At 36.6% G+C, this 16,878-nt stretch overlaps 1 protein-coding gene across 1 annotated transcript in view; it reads left to right on the forward strand.

Moving 5' to 3' along the window:
• Positions 1-16,878, forward strand: part of CIRSR (corepressor of RBPJ and splicing regulator) — a 36,341-nt gene that overhangs the window by 12,911 nt on the left and 6,552 nt on the right. The window lies entirely within an intron of this gene.

Here is a 16,878-nt window from a genome sequence, read left to right on the forward strand (position 1 = left end):
ATTTGGTTTGGATCATTTGCGTTCTCAGATTTTTTTTTTTTTTTTAATTCACTCTCTCTTTATTTGAGAGAGAGTGAGAAAGAGAGCACACAAGCAGGCAGAAGGGCAGAGAGAGTGAAGCAGACTCCCTGCTGAACAGGGAGGGATGTGGGGCTCAATCCCAGGACCCTGAGATCATGACCCGAGCCAAAGGCAGACACCCAACCGACTGAGCCAACCAGGTGCCTCTGAGTTCTCAGATATTAAAGCTGAGAAGTTTTAAATTTATCAGTGCCTTATTAGTATATTATTGAGACAGCCACACCAATCCAACTATAAGTCATAATAAATTATAAATAAAAATAACCCACTTAACTGTAATCTTAAACAAGTTACTTCACTTTTATGAGCTTCAACTTATCTTAAAATAAGGATGATAGTATAACTCAAGAGATTTTTCAGCATTATTTGGACTTCCTATGGCTTTCACTACCACCTTTGAGCCCAAGGTTCACTGTCAGTCAGCATATGACCTTCAGCCTCTATTCTCTTACAAGAGTTCCTGCTTCCTTCCAGCAAGCCAGAGGCAGGCTTTAGGATTCAGGATGCCAGTTCCCATATTAAGAGTTTAGGAATTTGATTCATTGTCAAGTTTGATAGTGTTTTGTTTTGGGTTTTTTTTGTGGGTTTGTTTTTTTTTTAAGTAGGCTCCATGCCCAGTGTGGATTCCAGTGCATGGCTTGAATTTATGACCCTGAGATCAAGATCTGAGCTGAGACCAAGAGTCAGAGGCTCAACCGACTGAGCCACCAAGGAGCCCCTTGACACTTTCTTTTATGGTGTTATGGATGTTAGAATGAGTAGAGAAGTACACAGACAGAATATTAACAATTGATTTTTTTTTCCTTACTGCTCTAAAGAAGGTTTAGAAATCATATTTTACAGAGAGGGCAACTATTTGCTCAGTGGTGAGAGAATGTTGGTCTGTACCTGGCAATCTCTGACAAAAGAATGTCCCACTAATTCCACAGTGCAGGTACCCTTAAAACCCACATATTGATGTTCCCTCCTCCCCTGCCCCCACTCAACTGATGAAAGAAGAGAGAGCGGTCCCAAAAGAAATAAAGCCCCAAAGAACATGGGTATAGACTAGGTCATATAAAGAACCCGTTGACCCAAATATTTCTTTTTTTTTTAAGATTTTATTTATTTATTTGATAGAGACAGACATATAGTGACAAAGATAGCGAAAGAGAGCACAAGCAGGGGGAGAGGCAAAGGAGAGGGAGAAGCAGGCTCCCCATGGAGCACGGAGCCCGATGTCGGGCTCGATCCCAGGACCCCGGGATCATGACCTGAGCCAAAGGCAGACGCTTAACCGACTGAGCCACCCAGGCGCCCCAACCCAAATATTTCTGACCACTGATCTTAGTAGTCATAGGAATCTGATGTTGTATCTGAAAGGGGGTTGCATCTTTCTCATTTTTCCTTCACTCAGCCTTGTGGTGCCCTTACAACTCTATGACTCCTGTATTGGCTAGGGGCAGGCAGTGGTAATGGCTGTCTTTGTTCCCCAGCTTCATCTTACTTTGATCCTGCTTCTGAGAGAATGAGTAGGATAGACTCCAGACTTAGCCTTTTATTTAGTAATCAATAGACCTGCTTTTTCTTGATTCTATATTAGAAAGTCTATAACAACAACCGAAAGAACTTGTGGTATTAACCTATTTTTAAGAGTATTGGAGGGGCACCTGGGTGGTGGCTCAGTCGGTTAAGTGTCTGCCTTCGGCTCAGGTCATGATCCCAGGGTCCTGGGATCGAGCCCCACATTGGGCTCCCTGCTCCTAGGGAAGCCTGCTTCTCCCTCTCCCTCTGCCCCTACTTGTGTTCCCTCTCTCACTGTGTCTCTGTCTGTCAAATAAATAAATAAAATCTTTTTTTTTAAAGATTTTATTTATTTATTTGAGAGAGAGAGAATGAGAGATAGAGAGCACGAGAGGGAAGAGGGTCAGAGGGAGAAGCAGACTCCCTGCTGAGCAGGGAGCCCGATGCGGGACTCGATCCCGGGACTCCAGGATCATGACCTGAGCCGAAGGCAGTCGCTTAACCAACTGAGCCACCCAGGCGCCCCAATAAATAAAATCTTAAAAAAAAAAAAAGTATTGGAAATGGTGAGGGGTGCCTGGGTGGCTCAATTGGTTAAGTGTTTGCCTTTGGCTCAGGTCATGATCCTGGGGTCCTGGGATTGATCCCCACTTCAGGCTCTCCCCGCTCAGCAGGGAGCCTGCTTCTCCCTCTCCCTCTGTCCCAACCCCCTGCTCGTGCTCTCTCTCTGTCTCTCAAATAAAATCTTGGTGAATTCAGATACAACAAAGCTGGTTTATTAGCTCTTCTCCACCACCCATTTACATTCATAAACTTTAATCATTCATTTTATACAAAGTTTTTGGAGCCCACTTATGGTGAGGTTATACTGTAGTACTGTTCTTCAGTCATATAAACTTTTTCAAAATAAAGTGAACCAAATAGAAAAATGCTGTATTTTTTAGCTTCTAATAAGTCTTAACATATTTGTAACCAAGCTTGAGATGTCTACAAATTAGTACTTAGTATTTCTCTGTATCTAAATGAATTGAGCAGTGGGGTGGTAGAGGGTAAAAAAAAGTGTTAACTTTATTGAAATACTATAGTTGATATCACTAATAGATAAAATGTTCCTTCAAGTCAACATGAAAAAGATGAACATATAAACGCAAAAGAGCAAAAGACGTAAATATAGGTAGCTTAGAAAAGGAGGGCTCCAAATGGCCATTAAACCTATGAGGACATTTTCAAGAGCATTAATAACCAAAGAAATAGGGACGCCTGGGTGGCTCAGTCAGTTAAGCATCTGCCTTCAGCTTAGGTCACGAACTCAGGGTCCTGGGTTCGAGCCCCATGTCAGGCTCCCTACTTCTCCCTCTGCTGCTCCCCCTGCTTGTGTGCTCTCTGTCAAATAAATAAAATCTTAAAAAAAAAAATAACCAAAGAAATGAAAACTAAAATAATATGTTATCTTTTTGCCTACCAAATTTGGCAAAGATTTAAAAGAAGTATACATCCAGTGTTGAAGCAAGTGTGGTAAAATTAACATTTTAATCCACTGTTGATAAATTGGAATAGCCTTTTTAAAGAGTCATTTGGTGATATGTATCAAAAGCCTTAAAAACATTCATATCCTTTTACCTAGAAATTCAGCTTCCAGGAGTTTTAGGAAAGTGATAAGGGGGAGCTTCTGAGTGGCTCAGTTCATTAAGCATCCGATTTGTGATTTGAGCTCAGATCATGATCTCAGAATTGTGAGGTTGACCCCTGTGTGTGCTGGGCTCTGCGCTCAGTGGGGAGTCTGCTCTCTCTCTCTCTCCCACCCCCGTACCTCCCCCTACCCCCCGCTTACATGTGCATGCTGTCTCTTTAAAAAATTTTTTTTGTTAAAGATAGATATTGGTTCCCAAGCTCCTATTGAATGAGACTCCTGAGAGGAGTCTGAGACTCTCACCCGTAGAGGATGATCATGATCTGAAAATTTAGGAAAACAGGTTTAGGCAAAAATGATGCCATAGAATATCCTGTGTAGTGTGGTGTGTTGTTTTTGGAAGTGGGATAGTACAGTGGAGAAGAAAATATGGTAATGTGATGAAAATCCTTTTTTTGATTTTAAGGAAAATGTTCATTTCAGCATCATTTCTAATTTTTCACTCTTATAAACTTAATATCCAGCACTAGGGGAATGGCAGAATAAACTGTTGCTATATTTAGTGAATTAAGGAATACTAATTGAATCTACATTATGATTTTGATAATACAAAACTACATGCATATACATTAGGACTGGAAGGAAACATGGAAGAATAAAATAGTTTAATAATTTGGTGAAATTACAAGTGACTTTCTTTTACTTTTATATTAAAATGTGTGATTAAAATTGGGAAAGAAACTTAAAATTTAGGTTTAATAGACATTGAATATTTTTCCTTTGTACTCCTATATTAAATTGTTTTCAGAATAGTGGGAACAGCTAAATAAAGCAAAGAGTTACTGGTGTTTTGTAAATTGTATATTCATGATGAGAGATAACTAGCAGTCTAATTCTTTGCCTCACTCTTTATAGAAAAAGGCATTAGGAAAATTTCCATTTCCATTTTTTCCTTTAAAACTGACATGTGTGAGAACAAATACTGGTAAATACACAGGATATTTTTTAATTTCTTAAATCCTTTATCTTATTCATCTGAGAATATCTCAAAGCACTGAACTCTATAATAAAATTATGGTAAAAATAGATCAGTAACTTTAACCATCTGTGATACCACAGGAGATGATGAAAGTTACTGATCTATTTCTGATGCACTGTCAAGATTGAGAACCATCAGCTTCAGCTGTGTGTGTATAAGAACAATTGATATGATATGAAGATTTCTTAATGATATGGATGTTGTCGAAAACATTTGGTCAAATAAAAAAACATTATAAAACAAAGTAGCTACATGGATTCCATTCGTATTTCTCTTGCTATCTGTAGGTAGACATATAGACAGCTACTTGTAGAAAAATGGCAGGAAACAGACCAATATATTAACATTGGTTGTACGTTTGTAATTTTTAAGTGAATATTATTTTAGAAAAATTAAAATTTTTTACATAGAAGTAAATTATTTAAAATTTTATTGCTCAGTTAATGTGTTTGAAGTTTGACCTGAATTTAGCAGTGCCACTTAAGTAACACTAAGAGAAACTCTTAAAGGTTTCTCAAAAACAAAATAAAAAACTCTACTATATCAAATGGGAAAGCAAATAATGATGTTTTATTCTGAATTTGAATGCAATGAAAAATAAACTGGCCAATTTCCTAATCCACTTGCTGATTCAAGCTAAAAAATCTTTTCATTTTAAAAAATCACCTATTGAATAATGTCTCACCAATGAATAGAGATTATTTTTGCAATAATGCAATTTCAGTGGATGTGGTTATCATGGGATAATCACACCCCTGGGGTACAGCCTTGTGCCTGTAATCTCCCAGGAGTGTAATTATTTCATGATAACCGCAACCCCTGGTGTTGCATTATTTCTATTATGAAATTCTTAGTTTAGTATATAAAGTAACTTACTTTGATCACTGGAAACTGCAAGGTGCTGTTAGAATGTTCCAGCTGTGAGGTTTACAGAGACCAGCTATAAAATTTACTTCTCCTTTACAGAGTTAAATTAGGCAATCAAAATGCTTCTTTTGGCTAAGCTGGTTTAGAATATCTTTTCTACCAGTAAGATCATCTTAACTTTGTAAGTCTCCATGCACTCTAAATACATCGGAATTACATGTAAAACTCTCAAGCTTCAGTGGTGACTGAATTTTTATAAAATATTTTTATATTACAGTATAATTAAATGGCCTGCCCATCTGCTTCTTACCCATACTCTTTGACCCTTATTCTTACCATTGACACTTACCATCTGTCCCTTATTTTTTTAGTGTATACTGAAATTAAACATTTTTTTAAATCCACAGTGGGGGTTTTCAAGGTGAGAGGGGTATTTTTGCTTTTTTGCTTTCTTAATAGATTTAATAATTACATATATCTGTGTGCCTCCTACTTAATCCTTTTGTTTTGTTTTTTGTTTGTGCTTTTTCTTAACAGACTACTTTTTTAAAGAAGTTTTAGGTTCAGAGCAAAATTGAGAGGAAACGACAGGGATTTCCCATAGCACCCTGCCCCCACAAATGTATAGCTTCTCCTATTATCACCATCCTCTACAAGAGTGGTACATTTGTTACAATTTTTTTAATATTTTAGTTTTAAGTAATCTTCTTACCCAACGTGGGGCTCGAACTTAGAATCCTGTGATCAAGAGTTGGCGTGCTGCACCGCACTGAGTCAGCCAGGCGCCCCACATTTGTTATAACTGATCAACCTATACTGACACATCATTATCTCCCAAAATCCATAGTTTGCATTAGGACTCACTCAGCATTGTACGTTCTGTCAGTTTGAGCAGAGGTATAATGTCATGTTTCCAACATTATGGTATCATACAGAGTAGTTTCACTGTCCTAGAAATTGTGTTTTGCCTGTTCATCCCTCCTTTGAGCCTCTGACAACCACTGACTTTTTACTGTCTCCATAGTTTTAAACTTTTCCTGAAGATCATGTAGTTGGAATCTTACAGTATGTAGCCTTTTCACATTGGCTTCTTTCACTTAGTAATATGCGCTGAAGTTTCCTCCTCATGACTTCATAGCTCATTTCTTTTTAGTGCTAAATAATATTCCATTATCTGGATGTGCTGCAGTTTATTGATCTAATGGACATCTTGGTTGCTTCCAAGTTTTGGCAGTTATGAATAAAGCTGCTATAAACATCCATGTGCAGGTTTTTGTGTGGTCATAAGTTTTCACCTCTTGGGCAAACACCAAGGAGCATGATTGCTGGATAGTATGGTAAGAGTATGTTTAGTTTTATAAGAAACTGCCAAACTGTCTTCTGAAGTAGCCATACCACTTTTACATTCCCATCAGCAGTGAATGAAAGTTCCTGTTATCCACATCCTCGCCAGCATTTAACAGTGTCAATGTTAGGAATTTTGGCCATTATAATAGGTGTGCAGTAGTATATTGTTGTTTTATTTTGCATTTCCCTGATGACATATGATGCATCACATCTTTTCATATGCTTATTTGCTGTCTGTGTATCTTCTTGGTAAGGTGTGTGTTAAGGCCTTTGGCCCATTTTTTTTAAATTGGGTTTGTTTTTAGTGCTGAGTTTTAAGAATTCTTTGTATATTTTCGATGATATTCCTTTACCAGATGTGTCTCCTACAAATATTTTTTCCCAGTCTGTTGAATGTCTTTTCATTTTCTTGACCAGGTGTTTTTTTTAGCAGTTTTACTGAGTTAAAATTTACGTACCATACAGTTCATGCCTTAAAGTGTACATTTCAGTGGTTTGAATTTGTATATTAACAAGAGTTATACATCCATCATCACTATAATTAATTTTAGAATATTTTCATTACCCCAAAGGGAAACCCCTCAGCCCTTCACCTTCCAGCTCCTAGTCTCCCCAAGCCCTGGGCAACCACTAATCTACTTTCTATTTTTTTTGTAGATTTCCTATTCTAGACATTTCATATAAATGAAACCATTCAATATGTAGTAAAGAAGGTAGATTTAGTATCATTTTCTTTGCCTTTAAATTTCACACTTACAGAATTATAATTGCCTTTCTTCCGCCCACCATCCCAAACACTTAACATCCAGTGTCCTCTTCCCATAGAGTCTAGGCATGTCACCCTTCTTGCACATCAATTAAGCACAGAGTATTGTTGTTAACTAGGGAAGGTCACCTAAGCCAGAGTTTTTATTAGGGTTTATTTACATAGTCTTGATTGATTAACTTATTGGCCATATAGCTGAACTCCCCTCTAGTTCCTCTCCCTTCTCCAGAGATCAGGCTAATGTCATGTGGTTCAAAGCTCCAACCCTCTAATTACATGGTTGATCTTTCTGGTGTGGCCAGCCCTGTCCTAACTCATCTCCTTAAGCCTAACCTATCTAGGCACTCACTATGAGTCACCTCATTAATATAAGCTATCAGGTCCCATCATGAATAACAGACACTCCTGTCACTCAAGAAATTTCAAGGTTCTTTTTTTTTTTAAACAGGAAGTTTTGATTTTTTTTTTTTAAGATTTTATTTATTTATTTGACAGAGAGCGTGAGAGAGGGAACACAAGCCAGGAGAGTGGGAGAAGGAGAAGCAGGCCTCCCGCTGAACAGGGACCCTGATGCAGGTCTCGATCCCAGGACCCTGGGATCGTGACCTGAGCCGAAGTAGACACTTGACGACTGAGCCACCCAGGTGCCCTGAAATTTCAAGGTTCTATAAGTTACCTAGGAAATATCTAACCAAAGAGGTAAAAGATCTGTATCCTGAAAACTATAGAACACTTATGAAAGAAATTGAAGATGACACAAAGAAATGGGAAAACATTCCATGCTCATGGATTAGAACAAATGTGTTAAAATGTACTACCCAAAACAGTCTACACATTTAATGCAATCCCTGTCAAAATACCACCAGCATTTTCAAACAAGGTATTATGTTAGATCGGTTAAGAATAAGAAAAAATATTTTATATTTTATTTTCAAATGCTCTTTCTTTATGTAGATCCAGATTTCTGATCTGTGTCATTTTCCTTCTCTCTGAAGAACATCTTTTAATCTTTCTTGCAAGGCAGGTCTGCTAGTGAAAGATTCCTCAATTTTTGTTAGTTTAAGAAACTCTTTATTTCTCCTTCACTTTTGAAGGGCATTTGCACTCGTTACAGAATTCAGTGTTGGTAGATTTATCTTTCAACACTAAATACTTCACTCTCCTGTTGCTTGCATGGTTTTTTAAGAGAAGCATGATGTAATTTTTATCTCTGTTCTTTTCTAGGTAAGGGTTCCCCGCCCCCCCCAGCATCTTTCAAGATTTTCTCTTTGTGTTTGATTTTCTGAAGTTTGCGTATGCTATAAGGGTAGATTTTTTTGTATTTATCATGCTTGGTGATCTCTCAGCTTCCTGAATCTGTGGTTTGTTGTCTATCATTAGTCTTGGGAACGCTCATCCATTTCAGGTATTTCTTCTTTTATCTCTCTTTTCTCTCTTATCCTTCTGGTATTCCTGTTGTATATATGTTGTACCTTTTGTAATTGTCCCACAGTTTTTGAACATTCTGGTTTTCTTTTTTTCACTTTCTTTCCCTTTGCTTTCAGTTTGAGAAGTTCCTGTTGACATATCTTAAAGCTCACTGATTCTTTCCTCAGGCATGTCCAATCTACTGATGAGCTCATCGGAGGCATTCATTTCTGTTAATGTTTTTTATTTCTAGCATTTCCTTTAGATTATTTCTTTTGAGTTTCTATTATCCATCTATTTTTACATGTTGTCCATTAGAACCTTTAGCATATTGGTCTTATTTTAAATTCCCAATCGGATAAGTCCAAAATTTCCATCATAGCTAAGTCTGATTCTGATGCTTGCTTTGTCTTTTAGCATACTTGTAATTTTTTGTTGAAAACTGGACATGATGTGTCCTTAATGTGAGGTCTTATGTTTATCTGGCTAGGAGCTAGGTTGTATTTACAATTGGGTGTAGCTGTAGATGTCAGGGCCTAAATTTCCTCTAGTGTCCTTGTTTTTGTCTCCCCTGTTATCTTTTGGTGTCCCTATAGGCTGCTTCTTTATAACATATAACAGTCTAAGGCTTGCTTCAGTTGTAATCTCCTCTTTTTATACAGGAGCCCTATTTGATGTGGTGGTAAGGTATAGGGGAAGGGGAATCATTCTATAATCCTATGACTGAGTTTCATTCTTTTCTTTTTTAAGGTTTATTTTTATTTATTTATTTAAGTAATTGCTACACCCACCATGGGGCTCAAACTCATGACCCTGAGATCAAGAGTTGCATGCTCCTCCAACTGAGCCAGCCAGGCGCTCCTAAATCTCACTCTTTTAGTGAGCCTATGCCCCTGGGCTATAACCTTCACAGGTCCTTCTCAGCTTTTTTTCCCTACTTCTCAGCTTTTTTTTCCCACGTAGGTTAGACTCTGGTAAAATAGTTTCCCTTGAGAATAAGCATATGTTCAGGACAACAAAATGCTCTGGGCATATTTTCAAAATGGTTACTTTTCCCTTCTTACTGTTGGAAGGTAAATATAAGGGGATTATAGTCACAGTGAGAACCTGGTGAGGCTCCTGGAAGTAAAACTCATTAAAGTGTTTTTAGTTCTCAAGCTAGTCTGTGCTCAGTCCAACAACAGTATATTCTTTTAAGTATTCCTAGTAGTTGCTGACTCTGTTGGTGGTGTCTGATCCTGTTAAACTGTGATTCTCTGTATCGCCCCTCTCTCCTATTTTGGGGGCAGTGTTTTACCCTGTGGCCTCAATTCTCTAATACCTCCAGGAAGATTTGTTGATTTTCAGTTTTTTCAGCTTTTTGTTGTTGTAAGGATGGGAGGACTTTCAAGCTCTTTATATATTGTACCAAAATCTAAAAGTTGTTAAAGCAACTTAATAGTGAATAAACATTGAATCCAAATTTGTTAACATTATACTTTCATATTATACTAATTATTTGACTTTTGGTTTTTTAGGCTTAAGTTGCTATATATTTAAAGTTGCTCTGCCATTTTTTTAACTTAGCTAAAATATTTGGAACTGACTTCATATAATATGGCAAATTTTACATTTTTAATGAAAGTAAATTTCAAATTCAAAAGAGTGCCACTGGATAGTTTTGACATGTACAAAATTTCTTTTTCTTTATAATGTCTAAGTCTCAGAACCAGTCACGCTACAAATGGCTAAACAGATGTTAGGTATGTTTCACATGTCTCTACAAGTTCTGTTTACACCATGGTTTTTAATGTGTTTCATTCAGTATGAAAATGAATAAATAGCTTAAATTGAGGAACATATTATTTTTACACTTACTACAAAGATTTATTTGCCTATGAATGCTCTTTTCCTTACCTAATTTTCCCTAACTCTTGATTTAATTTCCTTGAAGAATGTTACACCAAACTGTAGCACTGATAGAAGTTTTCTGCAACAGTTTCCACATGCTGCTCTTCCGTCTTTTCATTAGCCTTTTTTTTTTAAGATTTATTAATTTAAAGATAGCAAGAGAGAGAATGAGCATGCGCACGTGAGAGAGCAGGTGGGAGGGGCAAAGGTAGAAAGAAACCCAAGCAGACTCCACGCTGAGCCCAATGTGGGGCTCAATCCCATGACCCTGAGATCACCACCCAAGCCAAAACCAAGAGCTGGACACCCAACCGACTGCACCACTCAGGCACCCCTTCATCAGCTTTTTATGTTGAAAACATTTTGTCACTTCAGAATATGTTTGGGAAATTTCGCAAAATAACTGGTCATAAGCTTTGCTAAAAAGATACCTAGGAGCATGCGAGAGGCACTTTCCGTAGAAAGAAAGATGATAAACTCAGTTGCCCATCTCGCAAATCTCCCTGAATCTGTTACGGAGTTCCCTTATGCAACTCCTTGAAGAAGTTGAATCCTAGCAGCATAGCTACTAAGATAGACCTATATCTGATGGCAGAATTTTTGTTTAATTCTCCAACATAATTCTACTGCAGAAAAAGTATTTGTGTTACCAGAATCTTATTAAAGCTAAACTGGGAATACCTGGCTGGCTCACTCAGAAGAGCATGCAGCTCTCAGGGTCATGAGTTCAAGCCCATATTGGGTGTGGAGCCTACTTAAAAAAAAAAAAAGGCTAAACTCCTAAAGTAGGCATATATTAAAACTAATAAATAAAGGATTGACCTCAAAATAAAAAAGTGAAGTTAGTCACCATTTCTCTCCTTTATGTAGTTGATCAGTCAGGAACCATTTTTTTTTTTTTTTTTTTTTGATGCATGTGGAAGCTAATTAGCTGAAAAGAAATATTGACCTATTAAAGAGATAATTCAGTAAAACTTGTCAAGTCATGGTGCTTTAAAGGTCAAAATGGTGCTCTTGATTAATACTTTAAATTTTGGCTCTTTTATTTTAAGTGATTACCAATGGTTAAGGCATTTCTGACTATTTATAAGCACTATTATAATTCAGTGCTTAAATTTGTTGTTACAGGGACTAGGCCTTGAAATTCCATTGACATTAACAAATTAATTGTAATCCTGTTCTATCAGTAAATGACTCTGCTCTGTGTTAAAAGCATGTGTGGAACAGTGGGGGCTAGGCTTTCCATAATCTCCAAGGGGTATTAAGATTCTCAGATCACAGTCATAACTCTCTTTTACATGATTCTTCCTATTAACATCATTCCATCTACCCAAGGTCTGCCAGCTTCAAGTAAAGGAAATTAGCTAGTGATTTCCTGGAAAAGGAAAATGAATGAAATGTAGTCCACCTAGTAAATATTAATTCTGCTACGCAAATCAAACTTAATGAAGTTAACAACCTTCATCATGTTCTGCTCTCTTAGAATGCCCTACTTTTTACCTTTTCCCAAATCATATGAGAGTTTGAAAATCAAACTCAGTTTCTTGTTCTTTTCTGGAAAGTCTAAGCTTTTCTGAATTAGGAACTGTATCTTACTTATCTTTGTATCCCAGTGCCTTGCACAGTGTACATGCTTAACAAATAACAGTTTAGTGATTGAATGGAAAGGTTTTGCTATTATAAACATCACTGTTTCTTATCTTCTCTGAATATATCTCATAACACAGACTTATAATTTATAATTTATATTTTTCCTGTTCTTTGATATGAACTAGTGTTCCCCAAAAGATTATAAACTTGAAGGCAAAAACTAAGTTCTCCATTCTCTATCTCTAAGAGGCCTAATGAAATAAAATAATGGCTCAATAATACATACTGATTTTTTAAAATCACTTTCTATATTATATAGTAGGGATGAATTAGTTGAAATTTCCTATGCCGGGCTCTCTCCATAGTTAGACGTAATACAGAAATGTAGTGAGAATCTATAATAACGTGGTCATTCAGTAATTACTGTTGACCGGTTTAAAATATCATGTGTAACTTTCTTTAAAATGCATTGGTTCTTTAAAAAAATTTTTTTTTCAAAAAAAAAGTAATAAAATGCATTGGTTCTTAAGTGTAGAGTTTGAGCCTGACAGATGTATGTACCCATGTAACCAGCGTCTCTGACAAGATACCGAGCACAGTATTGCCATAACCCAGAAGATATCCGTATATCCCTTGCCAGTCTGCCTCCTCCACCCACAACTGCTATTCTAATTTCTAATCTCATATGTTAGTTTTACCTGTTCATGAACTTCATATAAATGGAATCATATGGTATGTATTTTTTGTTGTCTGACTTCTTTGGCTCAACATAATGTTTTTGAGGTTCATGGGTGAATAATTTTTAAGAGCTCTCATATTCTTAGGAGCATTCATATTCTTAAAACTTAGAACATGGTGCTAACTTCTAATACTTCATGTTCATCACAGCACAAATGATTTTTCTTAGTCCTCTATGGACTATGAATTCACTTTATTATCACTGGATGTATCATCACTAAAATATTTGCATATAACTTAAGTTGAAGATATAATCAAATGTAAGTCATATTTTTAATTATTCTGTTAAGGGAAGATTGTTTTTAATAAATAGTGTTCTTTGCTGGCATACAATAAGAGAGGTTTTATTTTTTCCTTGTTTTTGTGTATTTTCTAGACACACAGACTAAAATGAAATGTTTAATTTTTCCTTTACATTGTATGTTTTAATAGAGATCAAATTAACTGTCTTCAGTATGAACTTGGGATAAGGGCAATAAGAAACCCTATTGTTTCCAGCCTCCACTAAGCTGAACTGGCAGTGTGTCAGGAAAATTCCCAGTATGGAGCAGTTTTATTACAATTCAGTACAATTGGTTCTTGCATAACCTTTAGAAAATCATACATAAAACATTCTCATCTATATAAATAAAAATCACCCACACACTTTATTAATAGCTTTGTTCACTTTTTCCCTGGGACTTGTGCTGCATGTTCCTACTGTGCCCCCCTTTTCAGTCTTTTTTTAAGATAACTTTCTATAAGCTTTCTTAAAAGCAAAAAGGTTAGGTAATATTAGGAATCATATATAAGATTCTTGATAATTTCCACTAGACCAGATCTCCCTCTCAATTGTGTACTATAACTAGTGTCTCTATTTGTCCTTTTTACATTTAGTAACAGGGAGTGGTTTTTTTACTAGATACAGTCAGCTTAATTTTAGGAAAGAAAGAAGGTTGTACTTTCATGGAAATGAGAATTAATATATTTTATTTGTGATAATGTTTGGGGTTTATTTTAAAACATTTTTAAGATTCTACCACTGTCACTATGACCACATGGTAACAGCAAACATACTAGGTTGAAGTCTCAGCCTTTTTTCTTTTTTCTTTTTAAAGATTTTATTTATTCATGAGAGACAGAGAGAGAGAGGCAGAGGGAGAAGCAGGCTCCCAAGGAGCAGGGAGCCCGATGCAGGACTCGATCCCAGGACCCTGGGATCATGACCTGAGCCGAAGGCAGACGCTTAACCAGCTGAGCCACCCAGGCGCCCTCAGCCTTTTTTCCTTAGTCTAGTTCATTAGCCAGAAATGTGTTTGTTTCAAGTGTCATTTTTCTAAATCTAAATTTAAGAAGATTTTCTGTGTATTCCCCCAAAGTATATGGCATAAAATGCCAAAATAATTTAATAATAAGCCTCTAGATCTAACTACCAACTTAAGAAATACAGGTGACTAGAAGAACATATTAAATGGCATCACTGTCCAGAATGTGGGAAATTTACAGGACAAATGACCCTGTTGTCTCAACAAATGAAAGCTGGTAGGGGGTGGAGGTGGTGACATTTTTTAGATTAAAACAGACTTATGTGTCACTTACATCTCATTTTTAGTATATGTGCCGCTGAAGCGAGCACTGTGTCACTTATGCCTCAACTTAAAAAGAGAGAGAAATTTCAGAGATACGTGAACTACATGCAGTGTGTGGACCTTGTTTGGATCCTAATCTGGGCAAACCCAACTGTGAAAAGATACTTTTGAGACAACCTGAATGTTGACTAGATATCAGATGATACTTTAAAAATGTCAGTATGGATAGGTGTAATAAAGGTGTTAGGGTTTTGTTTTTAAGAAATACTCCTTGTTTATTAGTAATTAAATACCAAAGTGATACCTGAGATTTTTTATCTATCAAATAAAATCTAGGTTTATCAAATCTCTATCAATAACTCTATCAAAAAAGAAAGGAAGTTGGAAGTAATAAGAATGACAAAACATTGATAATTGTTGAAGCTGTGTAAGGAGTACATAGGGTTCATTACATTATTCTCTCTAGGTTTGAAGATTTTCACTGTATAAAGTTAAAATACACAGTGAGAAGGAAAAAAATGATCACCACTGTATTTTTTTTAAGATTTTATTTATAAATTTTAAGAGAATGCAAGCGACCGGGGGGAGGGCAGAGGGGGAGGGAGAGGGAGAGAGAATCTGAAGCAGACTCCATGCTCAGCATGGAGCCTGACACAGGGCTCTATCTCACAATCCCGAGATCATGACCTGACCCCAAATCAACAGACCCTTAACCCTGGCTGAGCCACCCAGGCGCCCCTACCACTTTATTTATTTATTTATTAAGATTTGTTTATTTTAGAGAGAGAGAGAGAACCAGCAGGAGGGGCAGAGGGAGAGGGAATCCCATGCAGACTCTGCACTGAGCCCGAGTCCAGCACAGGAAGTCGATCTCACAACCCTGAGATCACCCCCCAAGCGAAACCAGGAGTCAGGAGCTCAACTGACTGTACCACCCAGGCACCCTGTCACCACTTTAATAGCAAACAAAACTATATTCACTTTAGAAATAGCAGACACTTTTCAGCAAACAGTAACATCCCATAAATTAATGTGTTAAATTTAGGGGAAGGAGTAAAAGGCATTTGTAATACAGCCTTACCTAATGTACAATTCAGGGCCCTCCCTTCTCCCGCTGAATACTATGAAACTGTAGAATGTTTCGCTCGAAAGGAATGATGAACTTTCAAAGGAAGATACATCTGTCCTTGGGAAGAGCAGATAGGCCTAGTGCTAGCAGTGAAACGCAACTCTTTGCCTTCACCATTCAGCTTTCTTTTGTGCCGTTTGTGGGAGTCACTTGGGACTGCTAATTGTGAAGTCAGTGATGTGGCCTTTCTCATAGCCAGAACTTTTGACTTCCTATATTATTCTCTGATAAAACATCTATTTTACTACAGAATATTTTTTACCTTCCATTACTTTTGCTTAGTTCTATAAAAATGAATGCTCTAAATGAATAGATTAGGCCCTTTACAAACATAATTTTGTACAGCATAATTCACCTGGGATTTTTTTTTTTCCTGAGACACTGACTTCGTGGTGTTTTTCTAGTAGAAAATAGTCTAGGTCTAATTGGGACGCGGAGCTGAATATCATAGTCACAATCAGTATTTTGATGCTTACCCATATCACAGCAAAGAGTTTGCAAAATTAGTGAATACTGAAAACGGTTTCTTCAGTGATCTGCTTTTCTAAGTTGTAACATTGGTTTTCATGCAGTGGAGGCTTAACCCAGCCTGACTGAAGTAGTCTAGAAAGGAGCCCTCACAAATCTACATTTTAAAACAAAAGCCCTTTTCTTGAATTCTCTAGAATTATTCAACCATAGCAAATCTAAGAGCAAACCAAACATTCCTGAGATCCAAATACAGTTGTAATTTAAATTATTAAGGCACTATACATGAAAGTAGTCGTTTTGCATTTTGAATATATTTGTAAAATGTGTTTTTTCAACATATCTATGTAATCTATTATATCAACTAAATTTTGAGTTCTCAGCTGGAGTAATCTCTGTCAATTTAACTCTTCATAGCCACTGTCACAATAACAGGAAAGTATAAAGATATCTTGCTAAATATATCTTAATCAAACCTGACTTCTCACATCTTCTAAACCCGGAACTTTTGATGATAGAAGAAGGTTTAAGTATAAGAGTATACGAGTAAGGGGATGGGGCAATGGGGTAACTGGGTGATGGACATTAAGGAGGGCACGTGATGTAATGCACACTGGGTATTATACAAGACTGATGAATCACTGACCACCTCTGAAACTAATAATACATTATATGTTAATTAATTGAATTTAAATAAAAATATTCAGAAATAAATAAAATATGCCAGCTAAAAAAAAAATAAAATGTGTTACCAACATTAAGGAAAAGACTGTTACTGAGAAATAGTTTAAATATGATAGATGTTTTCTGAAGAGCCTATTGGCTATCCACTCCTCTAGATTTATGCTTCATGCA

Source organism: Eumetopias jubatus, unplaced genomic scaffold (genome assembly GCF_037043125.1).
Source record: "Eumetopias jubatus isolate StellerSeaLion01/CBP00866 unplaced genomic scaffold, mEumJub1_p1.0 scaffold_3, whole genome shotgun sequence".
NCBI classification, from domain to species: Eukaryota; Metazoa; Chordata; class Mammalia; order Carnivora; family Otariidae; genus Eumetopias; species Eumetopias jubatus.